Raw genomic sequence first — 21920 nt, forward strand, 5'->3', positions numbered from 1 at the left:
TAAGGATTCCTTTCTTATCATCGACCTATCCCGGCGATAATTCATGCAAACGGAGCTTTGATCGAACCACATACGATGCACGAAGATTATGATGGATCGCTGAATGAATGTTTCGCAAGGCGATGGCTCGATTGAGTTGTTGGGTTACGTCTCATTATGCAATGTTTATCTCATCGCGCGCGCGCGCGCGTGTGTGTCGTTATGCGGAGCCCGCCGTTTAGTTTAGCGCCCCGTTCTCCGAGACAATACTTGCATGGCATATATAGGCACTTGCTGCTCTCCAACGCTATATACGTTTGTACAGGAACCACCATAATATAGAATCGACTTGTCGGCGCGAATATACAGACGGTCATCGAATTCACTTACACGCATGCAGCGGATCGCGTCGATAGATTGTCGAGGCCAATTTGTGATACCAACCACCTTGGAGAAGGTGCATGGAAACGCCATTGTGGCCAGGCCAGGGTCGTCACGGCGCACTATCCTCGAGTTCAAAGCTGTAACCGCAACCGCAAACCGTGCGCGACAACTGTATATACATGCTCCGTGACGTGTGTTCTACGCCGAGGTGAGGTTTTACTCAGCTCTCGTGCTTTTATGTAATCGAGTGAAGCGCACTGGGAGCTTGGCTTGTTAGCAGCAGCGCGATGGAGAGAGAGAGCGCGGAGCCGCGCCGTGAACGTCCGCGTAGGCGCGCCGCGGGCCCCTCTCGTGCTGCAGCTAAAACACCCCGCACGCCGGCTGCGGCCATCTGGCTGCTTGCCTCGCGCGCCGCCAGCATCGTCCGCCCTTCCCTCTCCGTCCTCATCGTTCGGCGGAATCCATGGCTGTTGTCCCCCCGCGGTACAATGGCCCAAGGCCAACCACCCCGCGGGCGCCTCCTGTATTATGCAAGGTGACAGCGGCGAGCTCGGGGTGGAGTGTCTGTGCGTGCGGATCCGCGTGGACTCCTCTCTATTATATCCCCTGCCGTATTATACTCGACGCACCGTGTTGGGCTTCCCCTCCAGTATGATATGTGTGTGGCGTGCGCGTGCGTGTGTCGTGTGCTGGCACGTCTCTTCTGCTGCAGTGCGCGCTCACCGTCGCGGATGCGGGTCAGATGGGGGCGCTTGTAAAGCGCGCGGTCGTATAATACGGAATGATAATAAAAAAAGCACGGCGAAGCACAGGAAGGAAGCTGAATACCGTCGATTTCGTGTGCGTGGGTGTAACACGCGTACGATGTCATTGTGCAGTTGTGTGTACTGGCTAAATGCTTGTCAGTCGTCACCGCGGGGGGCAGTGGGAACGTATCACTGCACTCTGTGAGGTATATATACGTGTTGTGCGCGAATCGACAGATCGGACACGTCAGTGCAAACTTGAAGACTATTCCAATTGCCTTTCTGTTATCTGTTCACCTTGTGTACAGTCTGAATCACGCTTGTCTAGGGCTGTCGAGCGCGTGGCTGCGGACGCTGGCGCCGTCCGCAGCTGCAGGCTATCTCGCGTTAGCTACAATCGTCCGTTCATGCTTGAATTATAGCGCAAGGCTCCATCATGCGACGTGACTGTGTTTGGTATCGTTATGGCGTTGGTCTGTGCATGTTTTTGGAAAATGCGGCGGCTAAAGCGGCCGACTGGCCGCTCTATAGACAAGTGTGGTTCAGGGTGTGTATGTACATTGACCTGAGCCAGGTGAAAAGGGCAGCAGCTGTTTTACCTGTGCGCTTTGGGCGTTTATGAGCTATGCGTATATAGTTCGAAATCTTAGCTTCATATGGCGCATTTTGTTAAAGTAGGGAATGTTATATACGACGTCATTCTCACTTCTGTACGTGCTTTCTGCGCGCTCGGTATATAGCTGCGGTTTGGGATTACCGCTGTTGTACGTCTGTAAAAAAATTGCGCGTATAGATGTAAGTAATTCCTGATGCTGGACATATTAGTGGACACGATCGGCTAATAGCAAAGAGAATTTATGAACAAAAATAAATCTTTGCTGACTTGGACCTCGTTCTCTGCGAAATTGAATAACGAGACAGCGCTATTTGAGTATCCTCAAAGCTTCGGTAGATAGCGCCCATAATATTTTCGATAAAGTAAATAAATTTCCAGAAGCGTTCGTCTATTAGGGATTACACTGATAAGCAGTATCACCGGTGATTTCCGTTACCTTAAGGTGATTGTTTTAAATGACCGTTGACCCACGGCATTTTTGGTCTAGCCCGTTGCTGGCCTCTATACGCCATCCGCACTGTTCTCATCCGTACTCATGTCCGCGCAATATTTACCGATGTTTATTTGGCAGAAGGCGTACTAAAATGACACTGTATTGAAATCTTCAAGTCCAATATAAGTCTTCGGAGTTTTCGTGCGGCATTTCATTCGTACGGCGTTTCGTTTGGAGTTTTCGTTCGCAGGTCAGCCAACGCTCGATGGAACTGGAGGCTTTGTTTTGAGCGGGCTTGAGCACCTTTTGTTTTGTTTTACTTTAACTATAGTACTGGTATCGATTGCCGTGCTCGGCCACCTGCTTGCTCAGTTACTTTAACGTAGTTGTGTCACAGTGAGAGAGCACCGCGGCGATATCTGAACCACGGGGTGCCTGCGCGCGCGGCGCACTCACGTCACGTGTATGCATGTGCTCATGAGGCGCCTGGGAATGGCCCGCCAAGCAACTCGCGTGCTGAGGCGAGCAATAACAGCGTCGTTCCTCGACCGCTATCTTTAGCCGACCGACTGGGAGGGCCTGTGGCGCGGCCGCCGCAAGCAGCAGCCTTCGTCGTCTTTTGGCGACACGGCGCCCGCGCGCGAAGGAAGATAATTGACCTTGCTGGGTTCGTGGACCCGGCGGCGGCGCGGTGTCGACTCACGGCCTCCCCGTCTTCGCCTATCCCTTCTACACGTTGTTGGGGCTTCTGAGCGGTCGATGAAATCTGTAGGGAAGCGCGGGCCGAAACCCTGCATCCAGCACCGAATGTTCTGGCAGCTCGGCTTTTCGGAACTCGGTGAATGCTCGGTACGTCGAATGCGTCTTGCCTTGTTTGTGAATAATCTATAGGGTCCTCTGCTGCTAGTTACGGCTTTGATATCGGGTCACTGCGTATGTGTTACGTATAACAGAAAGAGGGGGGGGGGAGGAGATTCCTGTCACACGAACCTCGAGCTTCCTCTGCCTTCTTTCTCTCTCCGTCTTAACGTTGACCAAGCTTTAGGTCTTCAATCTCGCAAAATAATCGGGAACATACTCCGACTAAGATTAAAGGCCGCAATCTCAGGTTAGAAAATTACACGTTACAGGTTTTTATCTAATCCGAAAGAGTGGTAGCTTGGGCGAGTTGGCGGTTCAATATCGACATGAGTGCACAGAGCAAATCGAACGAGGACAGAGGAGAGGACATCGCCTGTGTTGTGTCCTTTCCTCTGTCCTCGTTCCTTTTGCGCTGTGCAAACGTGTCGACATTTATCCGATCAGGTTGGTCAGGATGATTAGTCAGGTACTGCGAAACTGTCAGCTATGTTCCTTGGTGCAGACGCAGTACGAAAACGAAACATCGATAAATTTTAAGGGAGATGTCGTGTTCCTTGTTATCTGCCCATGAATTTCGTAGGGCACCCTCTTTCGAGAGGTTTGTGAAGCGGTTTGTTGTTAAGGCGTCCGCCTACCGCTCCTTGGACTCCACGCGCGCCCAGGTCCCGCCGAACGAACGTCGAACCTGTAGTTTCTCTTTATCTTATTAAGTGTTTTCACTTGTTCAGTCCCAGTCCTCGCATTTAAGAGCCTTGGAATTGTTACTGGCACTGGCATAGTTTACATGTTGTTCAAAGCATGCTTCACTAATCATCGTCACTATTGTTCTAGAATTTACGCATGCGCTTTACGGCGACTATGACTTACGTTACCTCTTACACTTTCGGGGAAGATCTCGCATCTATTTTATATAGGCAGTACGAGTACATATATGAGGCCAAAGGCCGATCCATATACCGTATCGAGTCCTCTGCTGCCCACGGTGGAACGAACAGTTTTACCAAGGTCGCTATTCAATTGGCCCTGTTTACTGTATAGATAGGTTTATTTCCATGGCCCTCCAGTCTCTTTGATGGCGCGTCATTGCGACAGGCATTTGCTGACGCGATATGGCGGGCAGACAATATGAGTTTAGCTATTGGAGGGTGCCGAGGCGTACAGCTCTGCTTGTCCTCGCAAGTGCGAAGAACAACAGAGGGATGGGAACAACACTCGCGCTGTGTTGGCGGGAAAGGCCATGCAACGTCGGGGTGGGACGACTTCCTCGTCATATCGGAGGCACCCTCCCGGAAGCACAATGAAAGAATGAAGGAGAGGAGCTTCGTTGTGGCTGCGTGTTTCTGCGAGAATGCGACCCGCAGGAGCCGCCGCCGATTCGCGGTGTTTGTGTGTGTGTGTGTGTGTTGTGTGTGTGTGTGTGTGTGTGTGTGTGTGTGTGTGTGTGTGTGTGTGTGTGTGTGTGTGTGTGTGTGTGTGTGTGTGTGTGTGTGTGTGTGTGTGTGTGTGTGTGTGTGTGTGTGTGTGTGTGTGTGTGTGTGTGTGTGTGTGTGTGTGGATATAGATGTTTCCGGCAGCAGTCTGCTAACGTGGGTATATCTACTCTAATATGACGAACACTCGTTAGCACGCACTGGCCACATTTGGCGTAACGTTGCTACGTGGAAACCTGAACGCTGACTCAGCAGGAAATCACGTGACAGCCGATACAAGAACGCCGTTGTCTTCACATTATTCCCAGACGCGGTGCGGAATATATCCGACGATGCACTGTTACCGTTATTGAAAACAACGCAACAATATCTCTATGTTGGCTAGATTTGCCTAATAATGGCAAGTAATGACTAATTAATGACTCATTTTGCCTAAATGATGGCTTGACTAAGTGGTGGCCGATATTGGCCAACTGTTGTTGGCCAATATCGGCCATTTCTGGCTGAGTGACAATGAATGTTGGCTTATGTTAGGCAATAGTTGGTAAATATGGGCAAGACCTGCCTAGTGATGGCTTGTGTTTAGGCTTATGTTTACTATGCGCTGTTATTACAGCAAAATCGTATTCTTTGAATATCAATCCGGTGATTAAATTGTCTTTCTTTTGCGATCTGGCACGACGAGCAGGGAAGGAAAAGAAATGTAATTCAGCTCACAATGAGAAATAAAACAAACGCCATCGCTGTGAGAAAAATGACTTCGCGGTGCCGCAGGCCGAGCGACGTGTAGACCATCTCGTCGTCCGCACCGCGTGGCCTATGTGCGCAGCGAGCGTTCGTGTGGTCGCGTCGCTGGCAGGGCGCAGCGAAAGGAAAAGTGGGAGAGAATCGCGGTGGCGGACGGGGAGAGAAAGAAAAACACGAAAGATGATGTCGCGCACGCACACACCGCAGTTTGTTTTGATATGCGGCGTGCGCGCGTAATTGCCCCCGGGGAATGGAGGGGAAGGATGCGCGTCCGAAAAAACTTTCCGAGCTTCACTGCGCGCTGGGCAGGCCGGCCTTGAGACGCGGTCGCATTTGTGTGCGGCGCAGTGTCGTACAGAAGAATAAGTGACTAGAAGCAGTTGGGAAAGATTCGTCGCGGCCTGCAGCCCTGCAGGTATCTTGCATGTTGCTAGGGGAGATCGCTATACGTTTAGAATCAGGGGCATAGCCAGGATGTTTTCTTGGCGTTGGGATTAGTAGTGGTAGCCCGCCCATTTATGTGTGTGCTTGTATGAGTGTGTGTATCTATATACTACATACATACTAGAAATTTCGGAAGGGGGGTGGGCGTTGAAGGTTTGATGCTTATTTGGCTTTGTCTATAGTAAAGTTTTTTTTTTTTTCCATCAAGAACAAAAGGGAGGAGTCTGCCTTATGTGAGTGCTGTTTGGAAAGCGCCTGCTGCGCATGAAACCAAACACTTTTGAAGGGTCCCAAACCACTCTGAGGTCAGAGACGAGAGGGTGGTTTCTTTCTCGCCTTCGCTAGCATTCGTACATGCGCTGTCTCCTCCTCGCCGCGTATTTCTTCATAAAACACATGGAAGATGTCAGCAATAAGCGTTGAGCCTATCAGGATTTCGCGCTTTTCGGCTACACGCTCTTATCTCTGCTTGCGCAGTCGAAAACGCACGAAACGAATTGAAATCAGTTTATCGCGCACGATATAGTCATGCGAGACAAGGCAGGACGGGCATGCGACTGCATGGCAAAGCAGGGTATAGGATACTATTCACAACTCGTACCCCACGTATGTGGACCAGTCGACAGCCTATTTCATCATGACGTCATTTCACTTGAACAGACAGACGTTCCGTTCTTTTGCGTTCATCTTCCGCCCGACCATCGCCACTGTGGGACTGGCGACAAGGATGCCCCGATATATGTATAGTTCCTAAGTTTTGGCGAAATGGTGAAAAAGCTTGACTTGATAAGGCGCGCGTGTTTGCACATGCGTGATCGTTGTCCCGATATAGTAATATAGTGTATACATGCGTGTTATACGCGGAAGTGTGGCCCGCATGCTTCGGTTACACATCTATGTGCGCTTGTTTGTCCGTGCAGGGTTGGTGGGCTGCCTCATCGAACGATGCCGGGCGCGAGGCTGGCCGACCTCAACTCGGTCATCACCTGCATGCTCTGCAACGGCTACCTGGTGGACGCCACCACGCTCGTTGAGTGCCTCCACTCCTGTGAGTGCATACACTGCTATGTACGCGCACAGCGATTGAGTGGAACCACCAATTGTCATAACGTCAATCGGTGATAACCAACGCTTCCGTGAGGCGCTAACCACCATTGTATAAGTGCTAGCCGGTTTGAAATTTGCTCATTCTTATTTTTCGTCACTGTTTTCTGTTATCTTTCTGTTTGTATTCTTACCCACTCTCCTCTGCAATGCCCTTGGCCTTGATGGTAAACAAACAAACAAACAAACAAACAAACAAACAGGTGTGGCTAGAAAGGGTCTTTAATATGAGCGAACATTACCGTGTTTTTGACGGTGCTCGTCTCGTCCGTTGATAGGCGAAGTCTTGATCCCTCATGGCGTCGCTCCGGTTTCGAAGTCGACTCGGCGACAGTGCCGAATGTATGTATTTCACACGTCAGTGAAGACACCGCAAGTTTGGTGTTTCATATGCTCGCATAGATAGTGCTCGATAACGTTTGAGCAAGTGTATATAAGGCGCGGGCCTTCTACACCTCGCGCACACCTTGCAATAAATGTAGTGATGCAGCCCGGAGCAAGACGGGTGGACGAGGAAACGAAGTGGACAGGCGCCGCAGGAAGTGCGCGTGAACACCGTCTCGAGTGCTTTGAACGCTCTGCTGCAAAACCATTGGCGCTGACACATAACTGAGACAGACAGGCCACGGTATGATACGTCGTAGCTCTCTCAGCCGAGCTTTTTTTCCTTTCTACAGTCGTTATATGATAACGGACATGAAAAACCGATTCTGCATCATCACCGGGGCAAGTGTATACATAGGCGATTTCTAGGATCAAAAGCAAAAAAAAAAAGACCTTGTCGATGAAAAAAAACTACACCGACGAAGCGGACACGGGACTCAGATAGGAAAAGACGCTGACACAACTGAAAGAACGAGCGTCTTTCCTGTCAGTCCTCTGTCCTTTCGTCGGTGTATAGTTTTTCATCGACAAGTCTTTCGCTCTTGATCCCAGAAATGCCACACCAACTACAAACCAACGGTTCATGCTTCTCTACACAGCGGATCTTTCCAATCACCTCTCTATACAGTCGCTTCGCGACTCGTCATTTAGTAATAAATTTTTGTACAAACATGGTAACTTGTCTAGGACACTGTACAAGTGTATAGATGCCATGTCTTTTTTTTTTTTTCCGCACCCATCATGGCGCAGTCTGCAAAGTATGCATCGTGCAATTCCTGAACACCAGCCTGCTGTGCCCCATCTGCGACGTTCCAGTGCACCAGACGAAGCCGCATCAGTCCATTCGGTAGGCCTTTGCTTCGTCACTGCGTGCATATATGTGTGTGGCTTCTTTTTCGCATTCAGCGTACGAATGGAGAGTGCCCCGCTTCGCGTTTTCCGGGCGTGTATGATACTTCCGGGATGTACACACATGGCAATAAAAGAGAGTTAAAAATATCGTGCGCTCGAATTAAACGCCAACAAGGAATTTTTTCACAGGGACACTAAAGAGAAGGCGATTGCCCGTGTGTTAGTACATAAGTGTATACCCTACCGTAATACCTAAAGCATAACTCTTGCCGGGAAAATGCGCTTCATAAGGCAGAAAACGCGCAAAGCACAAAGCGTAGATGGGGATGCCGCGTCGAGGTTAGGTCGCCGTGACGTCATAGATTTTGCCGCGCATGCAGTGGTCTACATACATTTGAGTTTGTAAATACGACTTGCATTGTGTTCTAAGGGTGCTTAACAGGACATGTTTAAAAAAATATATTACTTGGCCATGTGGCCAAAATACGAAGGAAAAAGAAAAGACAAATCTGTGACGTCGCGTTACGTTCAGGCGCGGGGGTATACAGGCACAAAATGTAAAACAAGACAAAAAACCGTGTTTTCCCTTCTATGAACATATATATGATCGTGAAATTAACGGCCATAGAGTTCCTCAAAAGGTAATTAATCAGTCTAAATTAATTTAGTGTTTCACTGTACCTTTTTCTCAAGTGCATTTAGAGTGGCGTGTTACTTCGCGGCTTTTATTTATTCAAAGGTAAACTATTGCGTATCGCAGAACCCTCGCGAGTTACTGCTGTTATGTATAGTATAATAACGCGACTCTTTGCCCGTCAGATATGATATAACGCTTACGTGCAAACTCGGAACACGGTGTTTGAGATATAGTGTAGTCTTGGTGGGTCGTCCGTATCACGACAACCGTGCACCGTGCAACTATGCGTGCGTAACCGACAACCATACATAGATATTCGTGTTCGCTTTGACGAGCTTCATTAACGACTTTGACGAACTTCATTTGCATATTTCGTACTGTTTTAAAACATTGCTCATTAATCAGATGTCGATGCCTCTCTCTCATGATGTTTTGTTTTTGTAAGTCCACTTTTGTAATTTTCCCTGACTTTAGTTGGTTAGCATTGGCCCATCGTTCATGCAGGTCCTCGCTCATTTCTTTACAGGCTTGACAGGACCCTCCAGGATATTGTGTACAAGGTTGTTCCTGGTCTTTACCAAAGTAAGAAAGTTACACTAATATACCAGAGTTACACATTACTATGTAAGATAGTGTGTACTTGCGAAGAAGCGCCCCTCAAAATAAAGCGAAGCGGATAGCAGCGGGATGTCACGTATAGATGGTATATATAGTGTACTATACTACAGTATAGACGCAGCGAGGTTCTGTCGCAATTATGTCGTTGCGAAAATTCAGTATGCTTGGATGCAGCCCAACAAAGTGCATGTTGTTCTACAGAGCTGTACTGTACAGTGTTGGCTCCTCCTTTAAAAGGAGTCATCACATCGCGCGATGCGCACCCGCGGCGACTTGTAAAGCGCTGAGGCTTGTTAACGTTATGATGTGCTAAGACGTGAGTATTATTTTTTGTATCATGAAAATTGTTATTCATCATGATTCGAAAAGTATAATACAAGTTGTTGGCCTCGACTCGCTTCCGGCTGCCACCATTTGTGTCGGTCTTCAGAAATTACTATATAGTTGGCTCTGCAATAGCTTTACTGCGTATTGCGCGCGGGTTAGGTTGTGGTGCGCATGCGCTGTGTAGCTTTTGGTTGTTTAAACACGTTTTTTATTTCTATCTCCATTCTTTTCTGCAGAGGAAATGAAGAAAAGACGTGACTACTACGAGAAACACCCGGAACACGGTAAGTGCACTGCTTACAGCGAAGGCTCGCGTTAGTTTTAGGAAGCGGCTGGTATAGGAGCTTCGCGGTGTGAAAGCTCGCGCTCAAATCAGCCAGAGAAGTGACATCGTAAAACATCTACGATGTTTCGCTAAGTTTTGCAACGGCCGGCTTGTGTTGAACTGCGCGAAATTGGGACTCGATCGCGTTGTCTCCAAACGGAAAGTCAAAAACAATGAAATATTAGAAATCAAAAAGAAAAATGCTTCAGAATTACTATCAAACTTTTATATAAAATTAATTGAGCGAGGAAGATAGCCGATTTTTTGTAACGATAAGTATACTTCACGACACATAAATGAGCGCATTGGTCGTCGTCACGTTTCGTTTGATGGCATTGCCTAGCTTTTTTATTTATTTATTTTTTTCTCCATTTTGTCGCAGTCGCGAGCGTGTCGTGTCCCGAGGATCGAGGAATCGTGGACGACTCCAGCAGGCTCATATTCAGCCCCGACGACAACATCAGCCTCTCGCTGGAGTACTGCGGCCCTGCAGGGTGAGCTGTGGTCATCTGCGCCGCTTCTGACCGCGAAGGCGTTTTAGACTGTAGCGAGGAATAGGTGGATGAATGTAGTGTCTGTAGTCATCAGTCTCGTTCACGCCTCGGGGCTGTGCCACTTTTAGCTCGTGCAAGTAAGTGGCGGCGATCGTAATTGTGAGCGCTGTTTATCACTTAATGAAACCAAGTTGATCGTGGACTAAACTGCAGAAGCCCGCACTATGGCTCATTGTTGGAACGCCTAAGCTTCGCCTATTTAATACGTGGTGTTATATAACGTATACGTGAAGACGGGCTATAGTTATGACTGGAGGGTTGCGACCGCGACGTGATGTTTTGAGGTCGCTCGCGCTCGGTCACTCACTTTGCCGCTCACCGACGCCCTCCCCTTGAGCGTTGTGAGCGGAAGGTGTAGTATGACGAATGAGTTTGTTCAGAAGCGCTCTAGGTCAGTCTTCACCGTGCATTAAAAAAAAGGAAAAATGATACACCTGCGCTGTGCAGTTTAGATCGCTGCTGCTTCGTTGCGAGATTGCACAATTTTTCAGGCTGCGAATATCGTTTACACAAGTGCGTTATTAATGTCATGCGTGGCGCGATAGACTGTATCGCTTGTGAAAACACAGCCTGATAAAGTTTGTAGGGTCATAGGTGCTGTTTCGTTTTATGTTATGCGCGTAACAGCAGCGAGACGCTCAATCTGAACGCGCTCGTCTATCGAGCTTCTGAGAACTAAAAACAACAGCACTAAAATCAGCAATTACGTAACGTAGCGAGCTAGAAATGCGCTAAACTCGAACTCTGTCACGGCACGCCTATGCACGTAACATACTGTAACATACTTACGCATTTATTTCGTGCTTCCTGGTCGCAGCTGTTTGCCTTCTTGTCACCACATGCAAGCGACAGCCTCAGTGTGTTAGCGCCACTCAGAATGGGGCCCGAAGCCCGCGAGGCACGTCACACGTAGAGGCGTTATTGCCGCGGTTGCGCAATGGTGCGCTGACGTCATGGAGTAGGCGGCGTGACGTTGACGTCCACATTTCATTCAATCCATCCCGCGTTCTCCCTCACAACGCGTGTGCCTCCCCCGTCCTGCGTAGCTGCCGGCGCTGCTGACGGGCGCCGACCGACTGCAGGAAGCGCGCGTTCGCGTCCTGCGCCGCAATCGATACACGCCGCGTGGCGCCCCTCCGACGGCTCTTCTCTTGCTCGGCCATCGTGCTTCTGGCCCGTTGTTCGTATCTTCATCCCCACCTCTATCTCTTCCTGCCTTTGCGCGGGCTTCCCTCCCTCCCTACGTTTCTTTCTCTCCGAAACCTCCTTGCCCGTTTGCACGGAGAGTAATCGTGGCTGCTATATAGTGTGCGTGCGTGCGTTAGCGCGCGCAGTGTGTACTCAGAGAGAAGAGAAGGGGAGGGGTGCTTGTGCGTGAGTTCGCACTTAGCCCGTTGCTATCGGCGGCGTCGACGCGCGCAGCGCCGGCGTCTCTTTATTTTGCTCGCCAGGCACGCGGCAGCGGTAACAGCGACCGCTGTTCGCTAAACGGCTAGGAGAGGGAAGGGACAGTGGGCGAACTGTTTATCTCAATTGGGCTGTGTGGCCGTATATAAAATGCGTCCTTGCGGGTGCGCTTCCTTACGTCCCCCTCGCGATGAATGCCAGCGTAGCCGTGACTGCACGCTTTCTCTCTCTCTCTCTCTCTCCCCCCCCCCCTTTTTTTTTTTTTTGGTGAAGGCATCGCGTTGGTGTTATTTCTTTCTTCTAGTGCTTCTTCTCGTCGGTGAGTCGGTGGTTTCTTCACGGTCGCCCGCGTCTTTTTGGGGTAGAAGTTCGCGACGTTGGTATTAAAGTGTAGTGTGTGGTGTGTGGTTGTAACACTTACTGCTGTCGAATCCGAGGCGCTGTTTGCTGTGACACGTAAGTGGTCCGTCTCAGCTGCCGCTGTTGAACACCGGATTAGCCCCTAAGAGTGGTTACCTAACGCCACGCCGGAAGACCGCGAGAGGCTCTGTACACAATTTCGAAAGGTGGCACTCATATGAACACAGAAAGAATACGCGCTAAAAATTGACGAGCACAGAAAGGAGAACAGACAAAGGGCCGGTGCTACTAACAACTGTTTATATTCGTCACACCCACCGAGTTTAAATACATAAAATCAATTTTTAGCGCTTATTATTTCAGTGTTCATGAGTATCCAACGAGCCCAACAGTCTGTTCTGTTAATGGCACTCATATGCATGGAAGTACCCCCCCCCCCAAGATAAAGAAAACTTCGTTTTTTTTTTTCGTTTTTTCTCTGTCCACTGAGGATAGAATGGTATCGCAGTATCACTATTCAAGGGTGCGTCGCACACACGGAAACAACAGTATTTTCGCACGGCAATAAACCCACCTCTTTTAATTACATCACATGAACGGGTTTTCGTAAAGTTGGTAACCAATTACTCCTCCTGTTTTTTCCGTACGCACCCCATTGGGATGCAGACAGGTATAAATGGACCTCTCTTTTATTTGTCTGCCTCAGATGAAAGCAAGCAGGTTCTTCTAAAGAAGGATAAATATTATTCATATCACACAGTCAGTGCATTGCATCCTAAAAAAACACTGGAGTTCCGTCATCACTTATAACTCTGGATTGTAATCTGTGTTGTTCCGTGGGTCATGAGATGGAGCAGGGAAGCGCCTGCGGCATTACTAGTTTAGCGAATGAAGAAGGGATTGCTGTTTTTCATGCAGGCGCCTGACCTTGCTGTCGTCTTTGAGCGTAGCTACGCTCGTTTTCGCATTGATGAAAACAGTATCGTAACATGCAGTCTTCCTCTAGCATACTGTAGTGAGAACTTACGCTCACCGGCACCTTTCACTGCGCTGTTGCGCGTCCTCATGGGCGTTGGGAAAGGAGCTCATAGTAGTAACACATGCAGTAAGCGGAGCCACGTTGTAACGAAGTTGCATCAGGCACTAACATGGCTTCGTTGTAAACGTACGTGCATGTGACCCATCTTTATTGTGGCGAGACAGTCGCGTGTACCTTCTTTGTACAGTCGAACGCATTTTACGAAAGAAGTGCGTGGGACCTTCAAGATAATCAGTTCGGCTGGTGACGGGGAAAGGTCGCGCACCCATATCACCTGCAATGTCGATGTGGCGGAACGTAAGGAGGCCTTCGTTATACCGGTAATTTCGTTGTACGGAGGCGTTCGACTGTATACATATGCCCCTTATATCGAAGCTCGCTCTACAGTTTTTTTGTTGCTCAGAGCGCAGTGTGGCACATCTTGCCACCCGCGTTTTCTTACTGTCGCCGTTTGCACTTTTTGTATCTTGCAGCAAGAAAGAACAGGAGGGAACTCCTCCCGCTGGCGAGAAGAGCGAAGAGAAGAAGCCTGCCGACTCTGGAAAACAAGCGGTACGGACAAGGGCTCATCCCACTCGTCGTGATCTTACTTTTAGCTTTATACTCTTGTCGAGTATTGCCCTTCCGCCTCGTGGCAGTTGAGTAATAACTAAACATTCGCGTAGAATTTCTTGGTCGGCATCATTCAGTACATTAGTGTGCAGTGTATACGTATACGGTACGCGATAAAGCCGTCGCAGAAACTGGGCAAACTGGTCGACGCTGTTATTAACAATATTGTATTTTTTAACTTAAAATATGCTACCTTTAGGTATCTAAAGGTAGCATATACAATAACGCCACATGCAACCACCATTGTAGCTTGGTATAGGTAAGGTCTCGCTATGCTACAGAGCAAGGTGCGGGTTCGAATGCTGGCCATGCACGGCGACCGCATTTCGATGGGGCACAGTGTGCAAGAAGACCATCTTATACATAGATTTAAGTGTGTGTTAAAGTACCACCGGTTAATCAAAGCTAATCCGGAGGCCCCCACTGCACGGCGTACCTCATAACCATATCGTGGTTTCGGCGTTTCATACCCCACGTACTAATTAAAAGTGCGTTGAACTGAGCTACTAGTTATAGGTACGTATTCGTTTTGTTTGCTCCGTGTAAGGGAAATCGACTGTCAGACCCGTTCAGCGTTGCATTCGCTCGGCATTTCGCCAGCTGCACGAAATTGCGCTTTTAGGCTCCACGTTGTTGATTCTCGTGCATGCCCGCAAACTGCGCCCTCCGCGTAACCGTTGCACGTGCGATGCCTCAAGTTTCGGTGTACTTTTGCGGCGCGCATTTTGTTGTTGTCGTAGCAGCTCGTGGTGTTCGCCTATGTCACTATAGCAAAGCGTGGCTGGATGCGAGGAACCCCTCCTGCCGTGTTTCGACACCGTGTATGCGCCCCGCGCGATCGATGCTCCACGGACGGAACGTCCGCACGGAAAGAAGGGGGTCGTTCGCAACGCGTGCACCGTGGGGAGGAGGGATGCGTGGTCTTTTCTTGGGAACCGTATTGGGTAGGACGAAAGTGGGAGACACTGTGCCTTGAATGCGCTGTAAGATGTCTCTCTTCGTAAGCAGCAGCAAGGCACGATTTATGGGCTTTCTGACGCTTCAGTGACGGTTCGATTTGTGTGTGCACATATATACATAGACACGTATACACGCATACCGTAAAATCCCGAGCAAGTGCCCCCATCCCTTCTGCGGGAAATTTGCAATACAGCCCTGCCCCCCCCCCCCCCCGCTTCCTTTCCCGCTATTTTCACTTTCATTCGCTGTTAGCACGCGCCCGAATTCATTCTTTATTCCAGCGGCTTTTACCGTCATCTTGAACTTTGATCCACAACCGAGCAAGCCCCCCCTCCAAATCTTGTCGGATTTTCTTTCAATGTAGGGGGGGGGGGCTTGCTCGGGATTTTGCGGTACATATATATACAGCACTCACGGATTGAAAAGCGACATCGTTTTCTGACTATAACGACTCCCATGAGCGATTCATGATATAACCGCGTCTTGTCGCTGCTAATCTGGCCGCTAAAGGTAACGTTGGCTCTGATGTAAGTGTTCGCGTTAAAATTGCGCCGATAAGACACGAGTGGCGCTCTGAAATGCCGGTCCCGTTTCAGACAAGCGCATACCGTTTCTTACGCTTTCCCGGATCATGCTGCGTTCTTTTTTCCGTGGTCTCCTATAAGAGGCGTAACAGGGTTCTAGTCTATATACATTATAGTGACACGTTGTTCTCTCGAAGTCATGGTTGCATTTTCTTGTATATTTCTCTTTTACGAGCCCTCTGTCGTATCGCACACGGAGGTGGAGGAGGGATGCAGTTCACTTCCGTATCTTAACACTTGCGCTTTTGTTGCGCCCCTCATTCATCCTCGTGCCCTTTCTGGTTCGTCCGCCCTCCTTGCTGACCGCTTCCGGTGGCGAGTAGGAAGGAGGGGTTCCGAGGCGCTTCCTCAACTGCCCGGCGGCCTTCACCATCAACCATCTGCAGAAGTTCATCCGCATGAAGTACAGCGTGGCACCTCAGTACCAGGTGGGTATTTCAGTCGCCCATGGCGGCGCTTCCCGCGCAAGCTTTACGCCCACTCCCACGGGCGCTTGCCCGTTTCTTTTTTGTTGCCGTTTTCAGTACTTTGCAGCGGTGAGATGAGTCCCCAAAGTGCATGTCATACACGGAAGCGATGCATGCTAGACTGAATGATTGATTGAACATCAGTTATGTATATGGTACACAGCGCGCACGAAGGACGTCGCAAGAAGTAAGCCAACTTGGCTTTCCAATGTATTCCTGTTAATGTAACGTGTATAAAAAAGAAAAGACGAAAGGTTGAAGAGGCCTTGTTTACATAGCATTTGTTTTAGAGAAACGAACCTCGTTACTGATTGTTGATGGTTGTTCGGAGGGAGAGTGGCCATGGTCATAGCTGTCGGCAGGGGAATTCAAAAAGGGCACTTGCCTCCCTCACCTCCCAACTCTCCCACCGCGATGCGACATTGTTTCGCACCCAGAAAATAAAATACTCCCTACGCCCATGGGCGTGGTAGTCGAGTTTGTCTAATGTGATGCGTAGAATAATCTCCACGATAAAGATAACATACCGAGTGCAAATAATCGTTGCAGCGTAAGTTGCTTTTAAATTTATACCCTTTGTAATTGGATACAGTACGACTCGAATAGCGGAGCCCTTGCAACACGCAAGGTATATATATACCAAAGGCCTGAGCGGGCGCCCCTTACTTCCTGACAGCGTGTGCCTCACTTTGATGATGCTATTTTGTTTCCTCGACTCGGACTCGTTTGCTTGCGTGCGACAGCGCTTATGTACCGCCGGAGACGCGGCCATTTCGTTCTGCCCTTCCGCGGACCGGGTGGCCGCCCGCCCGTGTCTTCTAGCAGCGAGCGCTCGCTTCCCCGCGGCGATTCGCGGTACACTGTCACCGCCGTGCGGCGACGGCGCGGGATGCGGCCAGCCGTTCCCGGCTTCATGCTTTATACGACAGCGCCAGTTCTTCGTTCGTACAAAACCTCGTGTGTGTTTCCTCGTACTTTTGTAAGGAGCAGACAAACTCGCGCCGCGTTGCCGATGAGCGCCATATGGCCTGCGTAGCGCTCGCTCGAAAGCCGCGACTGCAACGTTTTCCTCGCTCGATCCGCCTTTTACATTTTCCTGTGCTGCGCTCTGCCGTTTCGGTAGGGGCCGGGACAACCGGTATCGCCGGGACGAAAGCCTCCGAGATCAAGAGGTGTTTCGTGACTTTTCCGCTAGGGGAAGGGCGCATGCACCGTGGAAAAGTGCGTTATAGAGGACGACGGAACGCTGTCTGTGTCGTGGTCGTCGGTTTTGGACGCAGACTATTGCGAGGAAAACAGCGGCGGTGTCACATGTATGCGTTTTTAGTGGCACGAGCAACGAGCGGCACTCCTGTTCCTCTTCCGAGCACTTCCTGTTTTCCGAATATTAGGAAAGAGTGTTTTTAAAATATTAAACTGGTACGACATCGATAATTCTGGTTGAAGTTAAAGAGTTATATTGGATGCTTACGATGTCGGAGCATAACTTTGTTTATGGTAAGGGCCAAATAACTGTAATTACAATTAATGAAGTTTAATTGATTGATTCCACTCAAAGATTGTCAGCAGGCGGGAGCGTTGCGGCATCTGGCGGAGCAGGTCTCAACCACGCGCTTCTTTCTGCGTGGCCTCTGAGATCCACTTCGGCAGCGCGACGATTCACAAAGTTGACGCAAGGAATGGCACACGAACGCCGAGGCAACGTTGCGCCGAGCTGCCAGTTCCGCTACCAGGCACCTAAGTCACGGATTTGCAGTTGCATAAATCCAGAAAAATCACAAGGTGGGACAGATATATTGCCATGGCGGCCATTTAGTTTTTATTTATATACAAATTAAAACATGCTTTGAAATCAAAATTAACAAAAAAAAAAACGAGCATGGGTTCCCATGTCGTGTAATTGCATTGCTCAATTCAGTCTTCTCCGAAAGCGGTCGAGCGGCAGTTGCGATATCAATAGTCTCAAACTGCTGAGGGGTGTCGAACACAGGCCTACACTCTACAAAATAAACAGGCATGAACAAAATGCGTTGAATGCGCTGTCAAGCAATTCAAATATATGGCGTTTGAACGAAATCTGGAGGACACTTGTAAGGGGTGTGCCCACCAGCCAGAACACTAGGGGTGTCCCCGCTCCGTGATTTACGCCAGTGGGGATTAGGATCGCCTCCAATTTTTCTCTCTATTTATACGTTCATCACGTGTGACATCATTGCTCCTCGCGCATGCGCAGCACGGCTCTTGTACGCGCACGCGAAACCGCTCCGGCTCGGCCAGTGTATAGCTAACGCTACAAAATGTTCTTACCTCGCCACGATGGAAGTCGTTTTAGCATGCAGCTGCTGTACGCTTCGCGAAAGTGATAATGGAAATAAGCTCCCTTTCCTTTCTTCGCTAAACAAAGAAGAGCGTGAAAAGAGGCTGAGTATATGAAATGCGACAGGCCGCGCATGCGTGCGCGCAGAGACATCTAGTGAAGCGGCGCTTCGGGCACACTTCCACGCGTGGCGGTCCTTTTTCATTTGCGCCAAGAGTCGTCGTCGGTCGTGTATAAGAGAGGAAAGAAAAAAATGACATAAAAGGAAAGGTTGAGACGTAATAGGCCTCCGCCGGTGCTTGCTTCCTTTCATTTCTCCGTGCCCTCTTGTGTCAGCCCAGTCCCGCTGCAGATGACCCTAAAGTTCGTTTGCTCGCGCGCGTGGAGGAAAAAGGGGGGGACCGGTTTGGCGCGAAGACAATAGCACCGCCGCCGCGTTGACTGAGATATGGATGCCGACGGCGAGGGAGCGCGCGCATATAGTATGCGAGCAAGGGATCCCACGCCTGTGACGGGACTCGTTGCCCCATGGATGCCGCGGGCTGTCGCCCCGCGCATACGCCGCTTATAGTATATAATATACACCGCTATTGCGGGCCGGAGAATAACGATGCCGTCATATATACGCTCGGGAGCTCATCGTCTGCTGTGCGCGAGAATTCCGTCCGTGGGGATTTGCTCCTGGTTTTTATTGCGTTCTCTCTCTCTCTGTGTTGATACATGTGTTTTAACCGCAATACTTGATGGAGTGCCGTTGTTACATACCCCGCGTATGAACTTTCGCGCCCCATTATGTGTGCTCGCCTTACTTTATTAGGCAGTTTTAGAATAGGGTACGCAAAACTTTTGCTTTAGCGTTCGTCGTCACTGCGCATGCGTCATACGCTATCCTCCTGGGTAACCACGTTAAATTACGGAAACAGCGTATACCTTACCCAGCGAACGCTAACTCTACGAAAATATTATAAAGCTGTATATTATCTCTCAGCCACAGCTACTTAATTGGGAGACTCGCTACCGACCCATGTTTTTGTAGCGCGAAGACAGAAAAGCAACGAAGAAAACGCCACACGGACCCTGACCAGCGACTGAAAGCTTACTAGTATAAAAAAGAAACGCATATAGATAACGAACAGCTTTGCGCGTACCAACGTTAACAAGGCTCCGATGCGCCCTCAGGGAGCGTGTGGTTTTTAACAATAAACATTCAGCTGCGACTCGGCCATTGTGTCGTGCCTTCTATTCGTTGTACTTTGTAAAATTTCTTTGCTGCAATTTCTGTGAGAGGCAGATCCCGGGCGCGTGGCCCGTGCTATGCGAATCGAGTCGCGGAGTGCCCTCGCGGAGCATCGGCCGTTTCAGCAATGCATGCATGGTCGACACTGTGCATTGCGTATACCAGTAGATAATTAATAATGGCGTACAATTGTAGTATTGATAGGAGAAGGACGCGAATTAACTTGTGTGCGCGCCGCCACATCCTCTTTTATCTGGTCGGATCATAAGGTGACCACTAGGTGCATCAACGCAACAGGCACGCATCGCAGACGGCCGCAAGAAGGAAGAGGGCTGCGGGCGCCACCACGAACGGAAACCGTGGAGCGAATCCGCCGCGCATCTCTCCGTATCATTATATACTCGTCGAGTGCGTCGGTGGCTCGCACTTTACCTGCTCGTTGGCGCAACCGACGGCTATCCTCCGTCACGGACCACCGCCGCGGTATCGAAAACGTGCACACTCCGTGGCGCGGACTCGGAAACCCTTGTGCCTGTGGATCCGCGCTATACGCTGCCTGCGTCTGTATAGCTGGTGCGTCACTGCTGGCTTCTCTGTGTGTGCTATCGGAGAACTAAGCGACGATCATCCTCACTGCTTGCGCGGAGACGTATACGGGCACTGCGCCGTGGCGGCGTGCTGTGCGTATGCAGTAAATGGAGGAACGAGACGCCGCCGTTTTGTCGTCGGAGCCGAAGCGGAACAATGTTGCCCGCGCGACGTCGATCGTTCTCTTCGCGAAGGGTGAGAAGTGCGGACAACGAGGACTTCGCGTCGTCGGGTAGGCAGAACCGGCGCCTCTCTATATATACCGAATATCGTGGGTACAGCGCAACATCAGTAGGAAAAGAAAACGACACACAGGAAAGAGCGCTGACTTTCAACTAGACTTTATTGAAGGTGCTCCGGCCGCTTTTATATATATGGTGCAGGTTCCGTGCGCATGCTCGATAACACGTGTGATACTATGTATGACTACGCTAACTAAGAAAAGAATATTCTCTTTCCTGTGTGTCGTTTTCTTTTCCTACATGATGTTGCGCTGTACCCACGATATTCAGCATGAACCAACTCGCCCAAATCAAGCTCTTGTTGCCTCTATATACCAGGCGTTGGCAGATCAAAAGACGATCGATGCGGGCCGACTGAAGAGCGAAAGACAGGCCCAGAGCATGCAGACGCTCTTCTGTGCTTGGACTCGTGGCTTCGCGTCATATATATATATATATATATATATATATATATATATATATATATATATATATATATATATATATATAATATATATATATATATATATATATATATAGTCTGTTTACCCAGTGCCATCGTCGTCGTCGTCGTCGTCGTAGTAGTAGTAGTAGTAGTAGTAGTAGTAGTAGCAGTAGTAGTCACGCAGGTCACGAGAGAGAGAGAACAACCCGGCTATTCCCACGTGGGGACCGACAGGTCTAGCTTGCGGGCTGTGTAGCATGGCTTCCCATCTGGGCTTGCTGTATGTCACCAGATGGGGGAATGAACAGAGAAATAAATAAACGGAAATGATGAGGATGATCGAATTGTGTAAGGGCGCGTATTTCAAATCTAGCGGCGGATTTATGAGACCACGTGATCTCGCTAGCCAATCACACGCACTCGCGCGCTTACAGCTTCGATCTTCGACGGTTTTCACGGCTTGGAACTGTTTCGTTTAACGTCGGAGCATGCGCACCTTATGAAGTCTGGGGCATAGTCAACGGCGCTTTATTCCAACGATATTGCGTTTCAAGCGAGAAGCCGTGCATCGGAATACGAAGAGAACGGCGGCGCAGTGACGGAAGCAAAAAGACTACACATACTAAAAACACGCCGTTGACGTGCAGAGATCGAATTCCTGTGATGCCGCGCGCCTATAGAAAATAGCCTAGAAGGCGAGGATGGTATTTGTATCGGACGGAACAAGGACTTTCGATCTAGCCGCGAATGACACGAAGTGTGTGGCAGACATGTATCGCTAACGTCACTCGCAGTTTTGTGTGCAATTTAAGCTGAAATACGATCGATTGACGTCCGCCGTAAAATACATTTGACGCACGCTTCCGTGCAGTTTTAAAGGACGTTGCCCTCTTCGGTTCGTTTAACGACCCACGCCTCATCCTTCATAGAGTTTTTTTTTTGTTTGTACGTGCGCGCGTTTCGGCCATGATAGCATAAATATTAGGCAGTTTTCGAATAGCGTACGCAAAGCTTTGCGTTGGCTTTTCGCGCAACTGCGAATGCGTCGCTAACCGCTTGCGGGCTCCCGTTTAGCGGGCCGCAAACGCTAACTTAGCGTACGCTATTCGAAAGCTCCCTATTGACGTCTATTTCGCGCGTAGGTGGGTGCATGGTCCATATGATACGCAATCTATGTGCCCGAGACGCAGTGCATGGCACCGGGCATTCGGCTTGCAACGTCGCCATCTGATGCCCGCGATA

At 49.6% G+C, this 21920-nt stretch overlaps 1 protein-coding gene and 1 pseudogene across 1 annotated transcript in view; both read left to right on the plus strand.

The window, feature by feature from the left end:
* LOC119387099 (ORM1-like protein 3) overlaps nt 1-21920 on the plus strand; it is a 465457-nt gene that overhangs the window by 146272 nt on the left and 297265 nt on the right. The window lies entirely within an intron of this gene.
* LOC119385816 (polycomb group protein Psc-like) overlaps nt 1-21920 on the plus strand; it is a 76500-nt pseudogene that overhangs the window by 50674 nt on the left and 3906 nt on the right.

Source organism: Rhipicephalus sanguineus, chromosome 3, assembly GCF_013339695.2.
Source record: "Rhipicephalus sanguineus isolate Rsan-2018 chromosome 3, BIME_Rsan_1.4, whole genome shotgun sequence".
NCBI classification, from domain to species: domain Eukaryota; kingdom Metazoa; phylum Arthropoda; class Arachnida; order Ixodida; family Ixodidae; genus Rhipicephalus; species Rhipicephalus sanguineus.